Source organism: Tenrec ecaudatus, chromosome 2 (assembly GCF_050624435.1).
Source record: "Tenrec ecaudatus isolate mTenEca1 chromosome 2, mTenEca1.hap1, whole genome shotgun sequence".
Lineage (NCBI taxonomy): Eukaryota > Metazoa > Chordata > Mammalia > Afrosoricida > Tenrecidae > Tenrec > Tenrec ecaudatus.
Genome location: NC_134531.1, coordinates 245052724 through 245065073, shown reverse-complemented (window position 1 = coordinate 245065073; position 12350 = coordinate 245052724). Strand labels below are relative to the sequence as shown.

General features: G+C 60.2%; 1 pseudogene; it reads right to left on the bottom strand.

The window, feature by feature from the left end:
* Positions 1 to 2272: 2272 nt before the first annotated feature.
* LOC142441411 (cytosolic phospholipase A2 beta-like) lies at positions 2273 to 12066 on the bottom strand (annotated as a pseudogene).
* Between the last annotated feature and the right edge of the window lie 284 nt (positions 12067 to 12350).

Below are 12350 nucleotides of genomic sequence, written 5' to 3'. Positions count from 1 at the left end.
AAGGCTGAGCTTTGCTGAAGGTTGTCCGACAGGGCCTCTCAGCTTAAGTAAGGGGTCCCAAGCTCCAGGCTGCACAAGTTGCTCCCTGGAACACGTGGCCCGGGCCCCCAATGTGGGCACAGAGAAAGCCAGTTCACCTCTCAGGACAGTGGTGGTGTGACTGGATGTGGACACGCCGGCATCGCCTGCTCGGGGCTCCTGGAGCAAGGTCCCCATCTGCTCTGCACCTCCCGCACCAGACGCCCACTGCCCTGGGACCAAGAGAAGCCTCACCCCCACCCGCCAGGGCAACCCATTGTCCCCAGGCAGCTTCTGGACCATGTCACTCCCTTCCCCAGACTTGACGGTTGCCCCACCCACGGGCTCAGCCCTCTGCATTCATTCCTGTCCATGTGTGCATGTGTGTGTGCGGGTGCACCTGTGATAGGTGTTCACGTGTTTTGGTAGATGCGTGTCCATCGGTGTGGTGTGTGTTCATCTAGGTGTGTTTATGGTATACGTGCCTGTGGTATGTCCATCCATGTGTGTGTGTGTGTGGTGTGCGTCCATGGGCACACACACACATCTGCAGACCCCTGCGATCCTTCAGCTTCCTGCTGCTGGCTGGTCTGTGGAGAAGAGTAGGCCCTCTCGGAACGCCTTGCCTACTGGAGCAGCACGGGGTTAGGGCAGCCTCTCTTGGCATAGTCCCAGCAAGCTTGCCTGGACTTGGCCTCCTGCAACTGTGCCCTTTGGCCTGCCTTCTCCTCTTCCCTCTCCAAACCAACCTCAGCTCATGGGCAGCCTGCTGCCTCCCCGTCCCTTGCTGTCACAGTCCCCTGCAGCTCTCCCAAGGCACAGGCCCCGTCGCCCTCCAAGGAGAGATGAGAATCTAGTCAGGGGTCAGAAAGTGGAGGCAGAGAAGGCAGGGCAGAAAAGGCTCTCTCTCTCTCTCACATGTGCAAGCAGGAGCCCCTATTCCCCCCTACTCCCACCCCCCAGAATGTGCAGCACCCCTGAGCCCACCACCCTCCACCAGTGGAGACATCCTGGGGCACCACCTCCACGTAATTGCCCACCTCCACGCACTCTCCCATGGGGTCCAGTTCATGAATGGGATGAATGGCTGGGGTGAAGCCTCATCCTGGACACAGGGGTACTGAGCAGTCACTCCTGCCCTGACTCTCACTCTGTGCCCAACCTGGGAGTCACTCAGCCATGCATTGGGGGAAGGGGAGTGTCATGGGAATCCACGTGGTTACCAATGCTAGAGGAACGTGGGGTATGGTCAGGGAGGTGGGGTGGGGCAGGTGTGGCCCAGGGACCCAACATTCATTCAATGGGCCTCGCTGCTCCTCCACAGGGGTGGGTGGGGCCAGAAGTGACCCTGGGGCTGTAGGTGAGGACGTGCTCCATCCAGGTCACCACATGGAACCAACCACAGACTGCCCATGCAGGCTCGCCACAGTCTAGCCAGGCCACCACGCAGCACCCTGGGAACAGGCAGCTCCTGGTAAGAGGCAGCCCTTCTGAGGTCACACCTTCCTAGGCTTTTTCTCGAGGTGCTCTGACCCCCACCCGGCAAAGAGGGCAGCTACTGGCTGGGAGGGTGGGGCAGGGGTGCCCGAAGCAGACACCTCCTACGGGGCTTCCTGCTGGGAAAGGGTGGCACAGCACCAAGAGGCTGGCAACTCTTTGCGGGGCCAGGGAGATGTGTCCTTGTCTTGTTTCCTAAACTGGTCTTTGATGGTGGTACCAAAGGTATCCCCATTCGTAGCAGCAATGACATCCTCAGACCGTTGGTGGGACGAGTCCTGTAATGTGTGCAGCCCCTGAGTCCCTGCGTACAGCATTCAGAGCAGCAGGGCAGGGGAGCCTGGGACCCTCCCTCCAGTGCCAGCACTCTACACCGGGCCCAGCCACCCCGAACCCCAACCCATTTGCACCCCGGCTGCCACAGCACCTCTGCACCCCACCTCTCCCGGTGCTTGGAGAAGAGGCCCACTGTGGCCTGCTCCAGGGGCCCAGGGCCCAGGACCAGAGCAGCTGCTGAGCTGTAGCAAGCCCGCAGTCACAGCTTCGGTTCACAGTGCAGATGGCCCTCTGTGAGGTGCTGGCAGCTCCTGCCCCGTCTGGGGTACCAGGGCATACACCCAAGGCTAGGAAGGGTACCGCTGGGGCCAACCAGGCCCTCCGAGGCCCCAGAACACTGGGGGATGGCTCTCTGAGGCCGAGGCATGGCCGGGCAGAGCTGCAGCGCTGTCCCTCCATGGCGTCACTCGGGGCCGGGCTGTCAGCGCTGCCTTCTCCTCCGCACGGCCTCGCGCAGGGCAGCCAGCAGCGGCTCCTGGTTGTTGCAGATGTTGTAGTGGGCCAGGCCCAGAAGCTTGTCCAAGTCCTCCTGGCTATAGGTCACTTTCGAGTAGTGCTAGGGGGAGTCAGACGGAGACAGGTTCACCTGGCTGGCCTCCTGCTCCTCGGGCGTCCTAGGGACCCCTGTGCAGAGAGAGCACATCGTGGGCATGGAGGGGCAGGGTGCTGGGGTGGAGGGCGGGTCTGCTGGGTCGGGGAGGCTGGGACACCAAGAAGGGGGTGGCGGCGAGCTGGCTCACCAGGGGCCAAGTGGTCCCGGAAGGAGTTGTTGACCAGGGGGAAGTGCAGAATGACTGGGGCCTCAGGCCGGCCGGGGTCGGAGAACTTGTGGCACTCCCAAGGCTGGCGCTCCTCCTCAGGGCTGGGAGAGATGGGCGGGAATGGGATGCCCTGCTCTTGGCACATGCGGCCCACCATCTGCAGCTACTGCAGGGGCACAGAGGTCAGGAGAGGGCTAGCCTCGGGCTCCCTTGGTCCTGGACACTGACGTCACACAGGACCAAGCATCAGTCAGAGTGGACAGCCATGCCGCAGCCCCTCAGAGCTCCACCAAACGGACTGTAGCCATCGCTGAGGCCAGCCATGAAGGGCACACACCTCTCACTAAATTAACACAGAAACTAAACGCTGGAGTGCCGACGGCCTGCAACCAGCCAGGGTGCAGGTGCAGCCAACCAGATTCACCATCACATCCTCTCCCCATTGCGGAGAAAGCCCCCTGAAGGAGCGTGAATGAAACTCCAGTTCTTTTCACAGGGAGCGCTGGTGGTGAAGCAGTTATGTGCTGGGCGAGGTTCTGCAGGGTCAGCACTGGGAAACCACCCGCTGCTCCATGGAGAGAGGGCCGAGCACCACATTCCTGAACTTGTGCCTCCACGTTGGTAGCCACAGACTCTCCCTTAACAGCCATGCTTCCTTCAAGTGAGCACATGGCTGGTCTGATCTCCCTACAGAGGCAGACATCCTCTGGCTCTCTCTTCCTGCTGTCGCCCAGCCCCCCTCTCAGCTTCCCCCAATGCAGCTGTTAGGTTTCCTCACTTGTGAGCTCAGGACGTTACTGTCGATCCCACCCACCTTGTGGCGTATGTAACTACTGAATATGCATGTCTTAAGGCTACCTGTAACTACCCCCAAGATAATACAGATGCTCTCTCTTCCCCCACTCCCACGTGGTCCATCAAGAGGAGCTGAGGTGAGCATGCTATCATAAAACGTGCCTGACACCTTTATTGTACTCTCGCTCCCCTATCTCTCCTAGCCTCTATGACTTTACTAGACCTTTACTATTTTATCGCCATACAATTGTGCCTACTGACCCATTGGTTGTTAGAGGCTGGTTTCCTGTGACAAACTGCTCCATGGGCATTTTTACTCCCGTAAGCAGTTCGATCTCGGAAACACACCAAGGGGGACCCGGTGAGTCAGCATGGACTCCATGGTGGGGATCCTGGTTTGGTTCTTTTGACATGGTGTGGTGGTTAGATATTATGTCCACTTGGACCTGCGTGAAAGTGCAGGGGTGGAGTCCCACCTGTCACTCAGGTGGAAGCCTGGTGATCCCTCCTTGGAAGGAAGGGGAGATGTTATGAGCCTCTTCCTCCTTGCTGGGATTCTGTCTCCAGGGACGGCCCCATGGGGCCACCAGCCTGGAGAGCCGCCGACTCGGCTGTGTTCACGCCAGCCTGGGCATTATCTGCCTACAGCTACACAGAGGCTGAGGAAGGTTCTGACTAGCATGGTCTTGAATCGCACTGGGCTTGGATGCCTTGCTGATCTAAAATGACTTCTTGATCTAAAGCTCTTTCTTTCTACACAAAGGAGTGTTGCTGCTTTTGTTTCTCTGGACAGCTCAGCCCATAGCATGTGGGTCCCTGTCTCGTAGGTTTGAGAGGAAGCCAGCAAGGCACACACTGTGAAGCCACCCTAGCATCCTCGGTTGCCACTCATCAGCTCCCCCACCTGAAAGGCGGCATTTAAGTTGTAGTCCAGCGACAGGATGAGGTCCACGTCCCGGGTGGGCTGCAGGAGGGGCGGGCAGCTGGTGTTGACAAAGTAGCCCATGTCCAGCAGGCAAAGGCGGGGCTCCCCAGGGGTCAGCTGGTTAGGGAGTCCATCCAGTTTGGTGTCTGGAGAGGTGGGCGGCGTGGGAGGGCAGCCTTGAGCACGGGTGCTGAGGACACCATGCTTGCTCCCCTGGTCAGTGGCAGTCACTGGCTGCTCCTGGAAAAAGACTCCGCCCTCAGGCCCCACCCACCTGGCCCCAGCCCTGAAGCAACCTCCAGCCCCAGCTGAAGGAGAAGGCAGGAAACTCTACTTCCCACATCCCGTGGGGCCACACATGGAAGGCCTGGAGCCAAGGGGTGGGGTGAGGGGCCCAGGAGGGGCCTGGAGCCAAGGCCCACAGCTCTGGAAAGACTTCAGGGGGCTGGGCCAAGGTGGGAGAAGCTACCTTTCCAGGAGGATAAGTGAGGGTGCTGGAAATAGTCTTTGTGGAACTGGAGACCACGCAGAAAGTTGTGGGTGGCCTGGGCAAGCGGGCGCCGCGTCAGGAGGCCAGAGAACAACTCCCCGATCCTCCCAGCCAGGCTGGGTGGCTCTTCCATCTTCAGCACTGGGACCTGCTCCTTGTCTGCACAGCCAGGGAGTGGGGCGTGGGTGCTAGCCCAGTCTGAGGGCAGTGACCCTGGAGAGGGAAAGAGCTGAGACCAGTGCCCCCACCACCACACACACACAGAGCTGGGAGTCACATGCCCACCCCCAGCACCAGCCCTGGAGCCTGGGCACCTACCCAAGCTGGTCAGGGTCTGAGCCCAGCGATCACAGAATGGACTGGGCTCCGAGGACCAGTATAAGCTGTCTTGGAGGCTGGCTGCATATAGGTTGGTCCAGATACCTGGGAGCGCAGACACAAGGGGATGAGAGCCCCCATCCCTGTCACAGCCTGACCCTTCCTTGCTGCCCCCCTCAGTGATGGGGCTCCCCCAGAAACATTCTCCCCTCCCCCATTCTCTCTCCAAGACCCCCTCATGTTCCAGGAAGCAGATGCGGGACTCAGGCATCCTCTTCATCAGCCGCCCCATGAAGAACTCGGAGCCGAAGAGCTCGGAGGGGATGAAGGCACCTTACTTGGGGAAACCGAGCTCATAGGGGGAGAAATCACACCACTCTGCGGTGGGAAGGGACCGCTGTTGGCCACCACCCTCCTGCCCACTCGAACCCACGCAGGGCAGCCACAAAGGACGGGGCGACTCCCCTCCAGTCCAAGTGACTCTGGGGTCATGGGTGTCTGGATTCACTCGGGTCCCGGACCAGAGTGTAAGGAGACGGGCATGAAAAACTGCCTCCCCACACCATCCCAACCACCCCTTCCCCGACCTCTGGCCGCCTGGGGCCTCAACCAGCTGCCTCGACCTGCCTCCAAATTCGAAGGTGGACAGGCCATGCCCCTTAGTGTTGAGGGCATAGTACATGGGGAGAGGTTTCTGGCCGTGCCTCAGGGCCTGTCGCTGCTCCGAGAGCTTGTGGTCATCAGGCTGTAGGAAGATACCTCCATGTAAACCCATTGCTGCCTGGTCTCTGGAGATCTCCCCTCGCCCTGCTACCCAGCAGGGCTGCCTCCAGGTCCAGGCCCGTCCCCGTGGGCTGCCCTTCTGTACTCCATCTTGTCGCATCGCATGGCCTCATTGATGAGGGCCCAGAGGTTGGTGAAGCAGGCCGGGTGTCCCAGGCGAGCGCACTCCTCCAGCTCCTGGTAGTACCATTGCAGCTGGCTGGGAGCCAACACGCCCAGCTTGTTCTTTGTCACCTGCATCTTCAGCAGTACGGTGGCGCCCCCCAGGTCCTTCTGCGACCACTCTGGATCCTTGTAGAGGTTTGCTAAGGTCCTAGACAAAGCCAGAGGTCGGGGGCAGACAGGTTCCTCTAAGAGTCCCCCGAGACCTCACACCCCTTCGGACCTTCTCTCCCAGGGCAGCAGCCCGCAGGTGCCTTCCAGCTCCATGGAGACAGCCGAAGCCCATGGGGCACCTTGGGCATATCACACCTGCCACCTGCCTCCTCGCAGACCTTCCAATCTAGTCAGGGAGGCCAAGGGGGCACTGGAGAAGCCTTACCACAGGCACCCCTGCCTCTGCCCACTCACCCTCAGATCCCACACTCAGCCTGCTCACCAAGTGGAGCCCGAGGCCCCTGTGATGTAGGAGACGCAGTCCAAGAGGCCCAGCTCCCTGAGGCCAGTCAGCTGCCCATACAGGGAAGTCATTGCCCAGACCCTTCCACCAGTAGCCATGATTGCCACCACTGGGACCTGGAAGGGCAGAGTACAGCTGGGCTCAAGGTAGGCCCTGCGGGGACTTCCAGTTAGTGGAGGGGAGGTCAGGGTGTGCCGGGCAGTAAAAACCACAGGAGGAGAACACAGCAAGTCAAGTGGCCACTCAGTCCCCTGCCCCTGGCCCCACCACCAAGTTAGTGTAGGTCAGAGTCTGGTGGGGACCCATGGAGCGGGTTTGAGTCAGAGCAGCTGAGGAGAGTCATGTCAGGATAACCTCCTTCAGCAGGGTAGGTCCTTTCCGGTTTTGAAAACTCCAGGGAGTGTACAGGCCACAGGCCTTATCTCCCCTTCCCCAGCCTGGGGAGTACGGCGGTCACTTCTTAAAAGACACAGGCTCACCTCAAAACCCCCAAATCAGCGTCCCTCTCCCTTTGCACGGAGCTCATTTCCTTAGGAGCCAGCCCAACCAGCAGAGAGGCCTGGCCAGATGTACACCGAGTTGTCTGAGAGGCCCAGTCTTAAAAGAAGCTCCATGCCAGGGGCCAACGCCCAGAGAAGGGTAGCTACCCCTGGTGGGGCCCGTGGTTCTGACACTGCTCGGCCGCATCGGGCCCAAGATAACATCAAGAGAGCTCCGGGAAGTACAAGGGGGGTAGGTGGGCAGACAAGAGGCAAACACAAGTCCGCCTTACAACCAACCCTGGTCGAGCAATGGAAGCGTGGAGGCCCACTTAGCTCAACCCTCGGCCTGAGACCCCCACACTCCTGCCCAGCCCAACAGACCTCGTCCTCCTGCAGGTCTCCCTCCAGCTGCAGGGCCTGCTGCAGGGCCTTGGCCACCACCTGCTTCCTCCTGCTCAGGAAGGCCTGCTCCTCAGCACAGAGCTCGAAGCCCAGGTGCACGGCCAGCTCCCCTGGTCTGGGGGTGGGGTGGGGGGATGGACGGACAGTGAGACAGTGCTCATCCTCGTCAGAAAAGAGGACACTGGGCCCATCTCCCTGAAAGATCCACGTCCATCTCTTCTCTCCCTTCAGCCTGCGTGCTGAAGCTTGGAGAGTGAGGGGGGGATGGTGGGCCCAGAGCCACACCAACACGCCTGGGATGACAGCAAGGCCAACCGGCAGATGAGGGTGTCCCTGTGACCAAAGGCGGCCCTGAGTCTCAGCTTCTCCCTCCCCTGCAACGCTGGACCAGGGCTACACTGGGGAGGGGGCACGGGGGCTGAGAAGGAACAAAGGTCTTTAAGTTGGGGCTGCTTATGCTCCTAGACACCGAGGGCCAGCAAAAGTTCTTGAAGGCCCAGCCACGTTGCTTCCACCCAAAAGGTTGCTTCCTTCTGGTCTTTGTGCTCCTCAAACCAGACGTGTAACTCTCCTCAGCCCCCACCTCTCTCCCACCCGGTGAGGCCACATGCAGACTACAAGGCTGAGGAAGGACCCTCTCTGCTCTGAGCACCTTCCCAAGACTGGGAGCTCCCTGCTGCAGCCACCCGCTTCCTTCCGGTCCTCCAGGCCACCCAGCTGCACGTAGTGCCCTCCCTCCCCCGGCTGCTCTCCCCCAGCCCAGCCTCTCACCTGTCTTCTTTTCTCAGCTCCACCTTCATCAGAGGCTCCTGCAAACCAGCAACACACCACTCAGAAAGGCTGGCACCTCCACCCCAACTCCGGTCCTGGGATGCCCCAGCCATCTCCACTGGGATGCACCCCCACAGCCCAGCCCAGGGGCTTGGCCCAAAAGAAAAGGGAGAGAAGGAGTCACCCCCTGCCCCCACCCCCACACTGGCCTGAGGCCCTGTCCCACCCCCACATCAAGGTCTCTTCCTCTGAGTGAAGAGTACCTGGGACGTAGGGAAGACCAGCCTCACGAGCTGGTCTGATGGCAGGGCCCTGAGTGGCACCTTCAGTTGCTCCTGGGGGGCGTTCTGCAAGGGGACCAAAACTGTACACTTACCCGAGTCTCAGAGCAGGGGTACCACCCGGCCCTGAGGGCCTGAATTCCAGGGGGCCAGTGGGGGGGGGGCACCCAACCTGCAGGTGGATACTCAGCTCCTGCTCCCAGCAGGTGGGGAAGTGGAAACGGAAGGAGTCGCTGCCTACGGTGGCCTCCTGAGATCCCTCATAGGACCTGGGGACCACAAGCTGAACTTTTCCCTTTGACTCTGGAGAAAGGAACCGAGGTAGGGGTGGGAGGGGGTTCCCTGCCCGTGAGGTGTCTCCCACCCCTGTGGCTGGCAGAGGCTGGGAGGAGTTACCCCCAGCCCAGCCCCCTCGGAGCAGGGTCATGGGAAAAGACCAGGTCCTGGTAAGCCCGGGCAGTTTCACCCCCAGCCCCTAGCCTTCGGAGGCTAAAGGTGGCTGGCAGCTTCTTCCAGGATGGGCAGCTGAGGAAGGGGGAAGACATAGGCTGAGGGCCAGGGCTGTCCTGGTGACCTGGGAGACTCACCCTTCTGGTCCCCGGTCTCCTCCAGCTGCACATGCAAGTGGGAAAGCTCACGGGCCTGTGTTGGGAAGAGAAGATTCATATGCCGCCCCTCCCACGCAAGGATATCTCACCACTACCCTTTCCCCTGCAGCCCGCGGTTCCTGCTCCTCAGTCCCATGTCCTCTGGAAATCATAGCCCCTCCCACTTTGCTCTTTCCTGGTCCAGACAGACTTGCAGCCAGGAGGCAAGTGAGCAGATGGCCTGAGGGAGGGTGTGTCACTCACCACTACAATCCCAAAGCACTACTATGATCCCAAATCACTACTATGATCCCGAATCACTACTATGATCACAAAGCACTACTATGATCCCAAAGCACTACTATGATCCCAAATCACAACTATGATCACAAAGCACTACTATGATAACAAAGCACCACTATGATCCCGAATCACTACCATGATCCCGAATTAATACCATGATCCTAAGTCACCATTACCATCCCAAATCACCACTATGATCCCGAATCACTACTATGATCCTGAATCAATCACTACAATGATCTGACTCACCACTAGGACACCGTTGCTGGTGAGCTGCTCCGCACAGTCTGTCCTGGGAAAAACCATGAGCGGGGGTCAGGTTCTTGTCCCCAAGGAAGCCTAGGCAATCCTTCCAACCACAGAGGGTCCCCGGGGAAGGACACCAGCCCTGAGTGCACGAGGCTCTCTCCTTCCAGAAGGGAGAGATTTGACCCAGAGCCCCTCTCCCTACCTCGCAACCCCCAACTCCCCTGACACCCGCAACCCCCAACTCACACACTCCGCAGGCGGAATTCAACGTCGAACCGTTCCCCACCCTGAAGAAGCAAGTTATAAAGGTAAGACGTGTGCATGTATGTGGGCATGCATGTGAGTGGTTGTGTGCACATGTGAGTGTGTGTTCATGTGTATCCACATGGCTGTGCATGTGTGAGTGTGACAGTGGTTGAGTGCGTGTGCTTGCGTGTGAGTGTACCTGTGTATGTGTGTGAGGCTGAGTGTGGGTGTGAATGTGAGTGTGAGTTTGTGTGTCAGTGTGGGTATGTGCAGATTCCAACCCAGATGTCAGCTAGGGGTGCCAATGCGGGGAGGGCTGCTGTCCATAATGTGGCCCCAAGGAGGGGGCCGCTCCTCGGGAAGCAGGTCCTGGTAGACAAGGGCCTCGGGCACCAGGGAAACCTGACCTCATGGTCTGTAAACAAGTTCTTTGAAGAGGGGCATTTAAGCAGCATCCCGTTGGTGGTACCGAGGGTGGCCGCCCATGTGGAGTCTTGCCTGCGGGCTTAGCAAGAAGCTCTGGCGCCGGAACTCCCCAGGCAGCAGAGTGCCCACGTCAAACAGCACTGACAGCATGGGGTCATCGCTGGTCAGCAGGTCCTGGTCAAAGACTTTCAGCTCCACCATGTTCTGGAAGGGGAGCAGCAGGACAGGGCCATGGGGTGGGGGGTCGGGTGGGGGTGGCACTGGGGGTACGTAGGGCTGGGCTGAGGCAGGCCCATCTTGATCTGGCTGTGCACCCAGAAGTGGAAGCTCTGGTTCCAGACAGGGTTTCTGCAGTTGTTGACCGTGCGCGTCTGGAGCCTGTGGTTGCAGGCCGTGGGCAGCCACAGGGTCACATAGAAGTCAGGGTGGGTCACTTGGATGAGAAGAAATGAGGGCCAATTCTCCCCCAAGCTAGCCACGCAGAGTCCACCACCAGAGGGATCCCTGGGGACGCACCGAGCCCCACCCTCCATCACCAGCCCTTGCCCGTCCCTCTTTGCAGCCCCTCCTCCCAGGACCTCGCAGGCCCAGCCCTCCTGCCACCTCCCACCGTCCCTGCCCTGCTCCAACTGCAACCTCAGCTCCCTTCTCCTCTCTCGGTCAACTCACCCACGTCCCTGACAGGCAGGCTGTGGGCCTGCAGCACACGAATGGTGAGCAGGCAGGTCCTGGGCAACTTGGCCTGCAGAGCAGCAGGGAGGGGACAAGCTTGCTGTGGGATGACATGACCAAAGGCCGCAGGCGATGGAAGGGAGGTTGGGGCACCTGTGAGGGCTCATCCTGCACCAACAGGGCCAAGGCCACCCAGAACCCCGAGTCTAGAAGAGACAGGGTACATCCATAGGAACTTACACAATGCCCATGACAGGTCTGACCCAAGGGCTATCCATACATTAACTCAGCCGACTACTACGCTGCCTCACAAGTAGGCGGAGGCATGGAGAGGTGACCCAGCAACTGGCCGGAGACCCAGAGGCAGGATTGCTGTGCTCTCCGCTTCCCTCTCCTGGAACCAGCAGGCTCCCATCTTGCCACCTGTCTGCCCCAGCCCATGCCCTCGCTTACAAAGCTCTGGGTGGGCATACAGAAGGGCATGGAGGGAGCGGCCTACTAGGACTAAGTTCCTGCTTGCTCACTCGCTCCTCCCTGTGCATCCCACCCCTGGTCAGGGGGCAGTTCTGGAAGCCACCTCTGTGCTGGGGCAGGTGGGAGGTTACCAGGCCAGGCAGCCCATGGGCGCCAAGCCCTGCACCCTCCAGGTTCTCTGAGGGCAGAGAAACAAGGGACCCCAGGACTCCATCCCAAACCACCCCGGGCTCTGGGCTGAAGCCCTGCCAGGTGTGCTGGGGCCAGGGAGCGTGTGTCAGCACACCCTTTCACTGGCCTCCCAGCTACCATTGGAAGTCCCAGCTGCATGCGCCCAGGGGTTCCTGGTAGAGGAAGAACCCGGGAAAGTCACACATCTCATCAGTCTCAGGCCCCTACAGCCCAGGCAACTGACTCAGAGGGAGCAGGGGAGCAGCCAGGAGCCTCTCCCTGCCTAGAAGCTCTGTGGATCCCCAGTCCAGCCATGCCCCTACCCAAAGCTGGCAAACACGCCCCCTACACCTGAAGACCACCGCAGCCACAGCCCTCCAGAGAAAGCATTAGCCAGGACTCAGGTGGGGAGCAAGGGTCAGAGTGGGCTCCAGCGTCACGCCAGTCTTACCAGAGCCATGAGGCTGGGGGTCCCAGGTGGGGCGAGCAAAGGCAGCAGTAGCCACTGGGCCGAGGACTGTGGGGTTTTAAGCCAAAATCCAAGTATGTCCCAACTGGCCTCCCTAGCCCCTCCCACCTGCATCTTCCGCTCCGCCCAAGCCCCACAGCCTGCCCAAGAAATGAGGCACCTCAGCCTATACTGGGGCTACTGACACCCTCCCATGGGCTCAAGGTCCCCCACCCCTGCTGGGTTCCTGGAAAACCCACTTCCCCCAGCAGACAACACCTGGGCCTGCCCAGCCG